Source organism: Arachis hypogaea, chromosome 5 (genome assembly GCF_003086295.3).
Source record: "Arachis hypogaea cultivar Tifrunner chromosome 5, arahy.Tifrunner.gnm2.J5K5, whole genome shotgun sequence".
Taxonomy (NCBI): Eukaryota; Viridiplantae; Streptophyta; class Magnoliopsida; order Fabales; family Fabaceae; genus Arachis; species Arachis hypogaea.
The window spans coordinates 15,111,472-15,122,058 of record NC_092040.1 but is presented as its reverse complement, the minus strand read 5'-3'; positions in this window follow the sequence as shown (position 1 = coordinate 15,122,058).

The window sequence follows — 10,587 nt, the reverse complement described above, 5'->3', positions numbered from 1 at the left end:
GACTTCTGTTCTAGCTCCTTAAATTTAGCTAGAAAATATCTGAAATGGTACAAAAATAAAAAACTCAATGTGGAATCTAAAAATCTGAATTTAACACTAAAACCTGTAAAAAACTTAATAAAAACTAAGTAAAACCTATTAAAAACTACATGAAAACTATGCAAAAAAGCGTATAAAATATCTGCTCATCAGAAACCGTGACCATAGATAAAAAAACTGTGACCATAGCCCTATGGCCTCGAGAGAATAGGCCACGGTAAAAAACCGTCATTATAGGTTGATGAGCGGATAATTTATACGCTTTTTGGCATTATTTTTACATAGTTTTTAGTATGTTTTATTCACTTTTTATTATATTTTTATTAGTTTTTATGAAAAATTCACATTTTTAGACTTTACTATGAGTTTGTGTGTTTTTTATGATTTCGGTATTTTTTGGCGGAAATTGAGGGACCTGAGCAAAAATCTGATTCAGCGGCTGAAAAAGGACTGTAGATGCTGTTGGATTCTGACCTCCCTGCACTCGAAATAGATTGTCTAGAGCTACAGAAGCGCAATTGGCGCTCTCTCAACTTCTTTGCAAAGTAGGCATCTTGGGCTTTCCAGCAATATATAATAGTGTATACTTTACCCAAGTTATAATGACGCAAACTGGCATTTAACGCCAACTTTCTACCATATTCTGGCGTTAAACGCCAGAAATAGGATACAAGCTAGAGTTAAACGCTCAAACTGGCCGAAAAGCTGGAGTTAAATGCCAGGAATAGCCTCTACACGTGAAAGCTTCATTGCTCAGACCAAACACACACTAAGTGGGCCTCGGAAGTGGATTTCTGCACTATCTCTCTTAGCTTACTCATTTTCTGTAAACCTAGGTTACTAGTTGAGTATAAAAACCACTTTTAGAGATTCATTCAGTATCTCATGACATTCTACATCTGAATTTGTATCTTCTATGGCATGAGTCTCTAAACCCCATGGTTGGGGGTGAGGAGCTCTGCTGTGTCTCGATGAATTAATGCAATTATTTCTGTTTTCTATTCAATCACGCTTGTTTCTATTCTAAGATATTCATTCGCACTTCAACATGATGAATGTGATGATCCATGACACTCATCACCATTCTCAACCTATGAACGCGTGCCTAACAACCACTTCCATTCTACCTTAGATTGATTGCCTCCCCTGACAATAGAGCCTTCAATTCCTTGAGATCAGAGTCTTCGTGGTATAAGCTAGAAACAATTGGCAGTATTCTTGAGATCTGGAAAGTCTAAACCTTGTCTGTGGTACTTCGAGTAGGATCTGGGAAGGGATGACTGTGAAGAGCTTTAAACTCACGAATGTTGGACGTAGTGACAGACGCAAAAGGATCACTGGATCCTATTCCAGCACAAGTGAGAACCGACAGATGATTAGCCATGTATATGGACCTTTTTCACTGAAAGGACGGATGTTAGCCATTGACAACGGTGATCCACCAACATACAGCTTGCCATGGAAGGAGCATTGTGTGGGTGAAGAAGAAGACAGTAGGAAAACAGAGATTCAGAAGACAGAGCATCTCCAAAACTCCAACCCATTCTCCATTACTGCATAACAAGTATTTATTTCATGTTCTTTTATTTTTCGCAATTAAAACTAAGAACCCTTATTGATATCCTGACTAAGAATAATAAGATAACCATAGCTTGCTTCAAGCCGGCAATCTCCGTGGGATCGACCCTTACTCATGTAAGGTATTACTTGGACGACCCAGTGCACTTGCTGGTTAGTTGTGTGGAGTTGCAAAATTGTGATTGTAATTTTCGTGCAACAAGTTTTTGGCACCGTTGCCGGGGATTATTCGAGTTTGGACAAATGACGGTTCATCTTGTTGCTTAGATTATGAATAATTTATTTTTGTTGGTTCAGAGTCACTAGAATTGCATCTTCTATTTTCCTTTCAAAAATCTTTCAAAAATACTATTTTTCTTTATTAATTTTTAATTTTTCTTTGAGTCTTCTGTTTGAGTTATGTTTCATATTTTAAGTTTGTTGTCAATTGCATTCTTTATTTTTATTTTCCTTTAAATTTTCAAATTGCATGTTCCTATTTGTTCTTCATATTTTCAAATTTGTGTTCATTGTTCTTTCTTGATCTTCAAGTTGTTCTTGTTTAATTTTCTTGTTTGATCTTTAGTTTTTCTTGTTCTGTGTCTTTTCTTGTTTTTCTTGTGCATTTTCAAATTATCAGTATTCAAAAAATTTTTTTTATATATCAAATACTTTTTTTCAAAAACACATTATCTTTATAGCTCAGTTGGCTAGAGCGTTCTGCTTATGTTCTTGATAATTGTGTATCTTCCTTTTAAAACTTTTTCAAAAATAATTTTTCTTTGATTAAATCTTGTGTCAAACTTTTAAGTTTGGTGTTCTCTTGTTATTTTTCTTTAATTTTCGACAATTTATTTTTAGTTTTCTAAAAATTTTAAGTTTGGTGTTCTTTTTATGTTCTTGAGTCTTTGAATTTTGTTCTTGTTGTTCTTGTGAGTCTTCAAGGTGTTATTGAGTCTTCTTTGTGTTTTGATCTTAAAATTTTTAAGTTTGGTGTTCCTTGGTGTTTTCCTTCCAAAATTTTCGAAAACAAGGAGCATTAGATCTAAAAATTTTAAGTCTTGTGTCTTTTGTATGTTTTTCTCTTTCCTCATAAAATTCAAAAATAAAAAATATCCTTTCCTTTAATTTCTCATAATTTTCAAATTCATTAGGTTGATTTGGTCAAAATTTTTAAAATCATATCTTTTTCAAAATCTTATCTTATCTTTTCTGATCTCAAATTTTAAAATCATACCTTTTTCAAATATTTTAATTAATTAATCAAATTTTTAAAATCATACCTTTTTCAAATATTTTAACTTCCTAACCACTTTCTCTCTCCTCAATTTTCAAAAATCATATCCAAAATTTTTCAAATCTTTTTAATCAATTAATTATTTTAGTTTCCAATTTTCTTTTATTTATTTTTCTAAATTTTGGAACCTATATTTAATTTTTCATTTATTTTATTTTACTTTCTTTTTAAATTTTTGGTATTCAAAAAAAAAAAAGAAGAAGAGGAATAATTATTTACAATCCAAATCATCTCCCTTTCTCCATCATAGACCTAAGTAGAAATGAACAGTCTAGAAGGACTCTATGGTCATATGCTAACCCCACTACCGCTTCATATGGGGGTAGTATCTATATACCCTCCATTAAAGCTAGTAATTTTGAGCTAAACCCTCAGCTCATTATCATGGTGCAGTAAAATGGCCAGTATTCCGGTCTTCCACAGGAAGAACCTATTGAGTTTCTGGCACAATTCTTACAAATTGCTGACACAGTACGTGATAAGGAAGTCGATCAGGATGTCTACAGACTATTACTATTAACATTTGCTGTGAAAGATCAAGCTAAGAGGTGGTTAAATAACCAACCCACAGCAAGCATAAGAATATGGAAACAGTTGTCAGACAAATTCTTGAATCAATATTTCCCTCCTAAAAGGATCACACAGCTAAGGCTGGATATCCAAGGCTTTAAACAAGATGGTAATGAATCTCTTTATAACGCCTGGGAGAGGTACAGAGAGATGCTAAGGAAATGCCCCTCTGAAATGTTTTCAGAGTGGGTGCATTTAGACATCTTCTACTACGGGCTTACAGAAAAAGCTCAGATTTCTCTAGACCACTTAGCTGGTGGATCTATACACATGAGAAAAATGATTGAAGAGGCTCAAGAGCTCATAGATATGGTTGTCAGAAATTAGCATCTATACTTAAGTAATGAGTCCTTCATGAAAGAAGAAGCTAAGGCAGTATCCATTAACTTTAGTCCTCACAAACAAGTTGCTAAACTCAATCAGCAACTATCTTCTATAATAAAACAGTTAGCAGAATTTAAGAAGATGCTACAAGAAACCAAAAATGCTAATCAGAATATGGAAAGACAATTGAAGCAGACAAAACAGCAGTTATCAAAACAGATAACAGAAGATTGCCAAGCAGTTCAATTAAGAAGTGGAAAAATATTAAATACATCAACTCAAAGCAGCAGAAAGCCAAGAAAAGAACAACTGACAGAGGATGAGCAAACTACTACTCAAAATCCCTCTGAGGACAGTAAGAGCCCAGAGAGGAATGATTTTGGCATTCAAACGCTAGAAAAGGGTGAAAAACTGGCGTTAAATGCCCAGTCCATGTCCAGTTCTAGCGTTCAAACGCCAGAAAAGGGTGGGAATCTGGTGTTAAATGCCCATCCATTCCCCAATCCTGGTGTTCAAACGCCAATGAGGGATCAGACACCTCCAAGTGCTGATAGTAACCCCTCTAAGAAGGCTTCTCCAACCACCACTGTAGGAAATAAACCTGCAGCAACTAAGGTTGAAAAATACAAAGCCAAGATGCCTTATCCTCAGAAACTCTACCAAGCAGAACAGGATAAATAATTTGCCCGCTTTGCAGACTATCTCAGGACTCTTGAAATCAAGATTCCGTTTGTAGAGGCACTTGAGCAAATACCCTCTTATTCTAAGTTCATGAAAGAGATCTTAAGTCATAAGAAGGATTGGAGAGAAACCAAAAAAATTTTTCTCACTGAAGAATGCAGTGCAGTCATTCTAAAGAGCTTACCAGAGAAGCTTAAGGATCCTGGGAGCTTTATGATACCTTGCACATTAGAGGGTACTTGTACCAAGATAACTCTATGTGATCTTGGGGCAAGTATCAACCTAATACCTGCATCCACTATCAGAAAGCTTGGCTTGACTGAAGAAGTCAAACCAATCTGGATCTATCTTCAACTTGCTGATGGCTCCATTAAATACCCATCAGGCGTGATTGAGGACATGATTGTCACAGTTGGGCCATTTGCCTTTCCTACTGACTTTGTAGTACTGGAGATAGAGAAGCACAAGAGTACAACTCTCATTCTAGGAAGACCTTTCCTAGCAACTGGATGAACCCTCATTGATGTCCAAAAAGGGGAAGTGACCCTAAGAGTCAATGAGGATGAGTTTAGGCTGAATGCTGTTGAAGCAATGAAGTATCTAGACACATCAAAGGACTGCATGAGCGTTAATATTATTGACTCCCTGGTAGAGGAGATCAATATGGCTAAGAGTCTCGAATCAGAGCTAGAGGATATCTTTAAAGATGTTTAGCCTGATCTGGAGGAACCAGAGGGAATAATAGAACCTCTAAAAACTCCTCAGGAAGAGTAGAAACCTCCTAAACCTGAGCTCAAACAATTACCACCATGCCTAAAATATGCATTTCTGGGAGAAGGTGACACTTTTTCTGTAATCATAAGCTCTGCTTTAGAGCCACAGGAAGAGAAAGCACTAATTCAGGTGCTAAGGACACACAAGACAGCTCTTGGGTGGTCCATAAGTGATCTTAAGGGCATTAGCCCAGCTAGATGCATGCACAAGATCCTATTAAAGGATAATGCTAAGCTAGTGGTTCAACCACAGAGGCGGCTGAATCCAGCCATGAAGGAGGTGGTGCAGAAAGAGGTCACTAAATTACTGGAGGCTGGGATTATTTATCCCATTTCTGATAGCCCCTGGGTGAGCCCTGTCTAAGTTGTACCCAAAAAGGGAGGCATGACAGTAGTTCATAATGAAAAGAATGAACTGTTTCCTACAAGAATAGTTACAGGGTGGCGCTATGTGTATTGACTATAGAAGGCTCAATACAGCCACCAGAAAGGATCATTTTTCTTTACCATTCATAGACCAGATGCTAGAAAGACTAGCAGGTCATGACTATTACTGCTTTTTGGATGGCTATTCAGGTTATAACCTAATTGTAGTAGATCCTCAGGATCAAGAGAAAACAACATTCACATGTCTATTTAGAGTATTTGCCTACAGAATGATGCCATTTGGTCTATGCAATGCACCTGCAACCTTTCAGAGATGCATGCTTTCTATCTTCTCTGATATGGTAGAAACATTTCTGGAAGTCTTTCTGGATGACTTCTTAGTATTTGGATACTCATTCAGCTCCTGTCTTGATCATCTAGCACTTGTTCTGAAAAGGTGCCAAGAGACTAACTTGGTTTTAAACTGGGAAAAATGTCACTTTATGGTGGCTGAAGGAATTGTCCTTGGGCATAAAATTTTGAACAAAGGAATAGAGGTGGAACAAGCTAAAGTAGAGGTAATTGAAAAATTACCTCCACCTACCAATATTAAGGCAATCAGAAGCTTTCTGGGGCATGCAGGATTTTATAGGAGGTTTATAAAGGATTTTTCAAAAATTGCAAAACCTCTGAGCAATCTTCTAGATCCTATTTAGTAGAATCAAAAGTGATTGTGTACACTAACCATGCTGCTCTTAAATATCTACTCACAAAGCATGATTCAAAACCCTGACTCATAAGATGGGTGTTGCTTCTGCAATAGTTTGATATAGAAATAAGAGACAGAAAAGGGACAGAGAACCAAGTGGCTGATTATCTGTCCCAGATAGAACCAGTAGAAGGGGCGTCCCTCCCTTCTATTGAGATCTCTGAAACCTTCTTGGATGAGCAACTCTTTGCCATTCAGGAAGTACCGTGGTTTGCAGACATTGCAAACTATGAAGCGGTAAGATTTATACCCAAAGAGTACAGTAGGCAGAAAACAAAAAAATTAATTACTGATGCAAAGTACTACTTATGGGATGAACCATATCTCTTTAAGAGATGTGCAGACGGAATGATTCGTAGATGTGTGCCCAAAGAAGAGGCACAGAAGATCCTATGGCATTGCCATGGATCACAATATGGAGGACATTTTGGAAGTGAGCGAACAGCCACTAAGGTCCTCCAATGTGGCTTCTACTGGCCTACTCTCTATAAAGACTCTCGAGAGTTTGTACGTAACTGTGACAGTTGCCAGAGAGCTGGTAATTTGCCTCATGGTTACGCCATGCCTCAGCAAGGGATCATAGAGATTGAGCTGTTTGATGTAATGGGGTATTGACTTCATGGGGCCTTTCCCACCATCATACTCAAACACTTATCTGGTGGCAGTGGACTATGTATCTAAATGGGTAGAGGCAATTGCAAAACCCACTAATGATACTAAGACAGTGCTGAAGTTCCTCCAGAAATATATCTTTAGCAGATTTGGTGACCCTAGAGCACTAATCAGTGATGGAGGCACTTATTTCTGCAATAAATAGCTTTACTTTGCTATGGTCAGGTATGGAATTAGCCACAAGGTGGCAACTCCATATCATCCACAGATAAATGGGCAAGCTGAAGGCTCTAATAGAGAACTAAAAAGAATCATGGAACAGACTGTAATTGCTCGTAGAAAGGATTGGGCAAAGAGCTTAGATGATGCTCTATAGGCATACAAAACAGCATTCAAGACTCCTATAGGGACTTCTCCATACCAGCTTGTGTATGGGAAGGCCTGTCACTTGCCCGTGGAACTAGAGCATAAAGCCTACTGGGCAACCAGATTCCTAAACCTTGATGGCAAATTAGCTGGAGAGAAAAGATTGCTCTAGTTGAATAAACTAGAGGAATTTACACTCAATGCTTTCGAAAATGCAAAAATTTACAAGAAGAAAGCAAAAAGGTGGCATGACAAAAAACTGTCATCCAGAGTCTTTGAGCCAGGACAAAAGGTTCTACTGTTTAACTCTAGGCTCAGACTATTCCCTAGGAAATTAAAATCCCAGTGGACAGGATCATATGTGATTACAAGTGTGTCACCATATGGATATGTAGAGCTTCAGGATATTGACTCTGACAAAAAGTTCATTGTTAATGGACAGAGAGTCAAGCATTATCCTGAAGGCAATATTGAGCAAGAATGCTCAAAGCTGAGACTAGATTAAAGCTCAGTAAAGTCGAGCTAAAGACAATAAAGAAGCACTTATTGAGAGGCAACCCAATCTTCTTTATTTATGTTAATTACTTTTTTCATTTCATTTTCCATTGTTATTTTATGTTTTCTTTAGGTTGATGATCATGTGAAGTCATAAAAATAGCTGCAGAATTAAAGCAGAATAAAAAATAACATCAAAAATAGCACACCCTGGAGGACAGACTTACTAGCGTTTAAACGCCAGTAAGAGTAGCAGAAGCACCATTCTGGGTGTTTAATGTCAGAAAGAAGCACCAGACTGGCGTTAAATGCCAGAAGAAAGCAACAAGCTGGCGTTTAACGCCATAACAGAGCACCAAGTTGGCGTTAAATGCCAGAAAGGGAAGAAAAGTTGGTGTTAAACGCTAAAAACAAGCTGCAACCTGGCGTTTAACGCCAGAATTACACTCTAAGGGCGTTTTGCACGCCTAAATGGAGCAGGGTTGAAAAGTCCTTGACCCCTCAGGATCTGTGGACCCCACAGGATCCCCACCAACCTCAACTCATCCTCTCTTCCCCAGGATCCCCACCTACCTCACCATTCAAATTCAAACCATTCACCTCCCAAACCCACCTATTCACACACCTCCAGCTTCTCCTTCTACTCCCTTCTTTCTTCTTTTGCTCGAGGACGAGCAAATGTTTTAAGTTTGGTATGGAAAAAAGTGTTGCTTTTTGTTTTTCCATAACCATTTATGGCACCTAAGGTTGGAGAAACCTCTAGAAAGAGGAAAAGGAAGGCAGTTGCTTCCACCCCCGAGTCATGAGAGATGCAGAGGTTCATCTCAAGGGTCCATAGTTTAGTGGTAGAGCATTTGACTACAGATCAAAGAGCCATGAGGGAGGAGCAGCAAAGGCAAGGAAGAGACATAGAGGAGCTCAAGAGAACCATTGGTTCTTTAAGAGGAAGAAGACGCCACTCTCACTAAGGTGGACCCATTCCTTAATCTCCTTGTCTATTTGTTTTTCTATTTTCGGTTTTGAGCTTTATGTTTGACTATGTTTTGTGTCTTTACTACATGATCATTAAGGTCTAGAGTTTATGCCTTAAAGTTATGAATGTCCCATAAATCCTTCACCTTTCTTAATTTAAAAATGTTCCTAATTACAAAAGAACAAGAAGTACATGAATTTCAATTTTTATCTTGAAATTAGTTTAATTATATTGATGTGGTGGCATTACATTTTGTTTTCTGAATGAATGCTTGAACAGTGCATATTTTTTATAGTGGAGTTTATGAATGTTAAATTTGTTGGCTCTTGAAAGAATGATGAAAAAGAGAAATGTTATTGATAATCTGAAAAATCATAAAATTGATTCTTGAAGCAAGAAAAAACAGTGAATGACAAAGCTTGCAAAAAAAAGTGGCAAAAAAAATTAAGAAAAAGAAAAAAAAAGAAAGGAAAAGCAAGCAGAAAAAGCCACTAACCCTTTAAACCAAAAGGCAAGGGTAAAAAGGATCCAAGGCTTTGAGCATTAATGGATAAGAGGGCCCAAAGGAATAAAATCATGGCCTAAGCGGCTAAATCAAGCTCTCCCTAACCATGTGCTTGTGGCATGAAGGTCAAAGTGAAAAGCTTGAGACTGAGTGGTTAAAGTCATGATCCAAAGAAAAAAGAGTGTGCTTAAGAACTCTGGACACCTCTAACTGGGGACTTTAGCAAAGCTGAGTCACAATCTGAAAAGGTTCACCCAGTTATGTGTCTGTGGCATTTATGTATCCGGTGGTAATACTGTAAAACAAAATGCTTAGGGCCACGGCCAAGACTCATAAAGTAGCTGTGTTCAAGAATCAACATACTAAAGTAGGAGAGTCAATAACACTATCTGAATTCTGAGTTCCTATGGAAGCCAATCATTTTGAACTTCAAAGGATAAAGTGAGATGCCAAACCTGTTCAGAAGCAAAAAGCTACTAGCCCCGCTCATCTAATTGAGACTAAACATCATTGATGTTTTGGAATTCATTGTATATTCTCTTCTTTTTATCCTATTCTATTTTTAGTTGTTTGGGGACAATCAACAATTTAATTTTGGTGTTGTGATGAGTGGATAATTTATACGCTTTTTGGCATTATTTTTTCATAGTTTTTAGTATGTTTTATTCACTTTTTATTATATTTTTATTAGTTTTTATGCAAAATTCACATTTTTGGACTTTACTATGAGTTTTTATGTTTTTCTGTGATTTCAAGTATTTTCTGGCTGAAATTGAGAGACCTGAGCAAAGATCTGACTCAGAGGCTGAAAAAGGACTGCAGATGCTGTTGGATTCTGACCTCCCTGCACTCGAAATGGATTTTCTGGAGCTATAGAAGCCCAATTGGTGCACTCTTAATTGCGTTTGAAAGTAGACATCTTGGGCTTTCCAGCAATATATAATAGTCCATACTTTCCCCGAGTTATGATGATGCAAACTGGTGTTTAACACCAACTTTCTACCCTATTCTGGCCTGAAACGTTAGAAACAGGATACAAGCTGGAGTTAAACGCCCAAACTAGCACAAAAGCTGGAGTTAAACGCCAAGAATAGCCTTTACACGTGAAAGCTTCATTGCTCAGCCCAAACACACACCAAGTGGGCCCCAGAAGTGGATTTTTGCACTATCTCTCTTAGCTTACTCATTTTCTGTAAACTTAGGTTACTAGTTGAGTATAAAAACTACTTTTAGAGATCCATTCAGTATCTCATGACATTT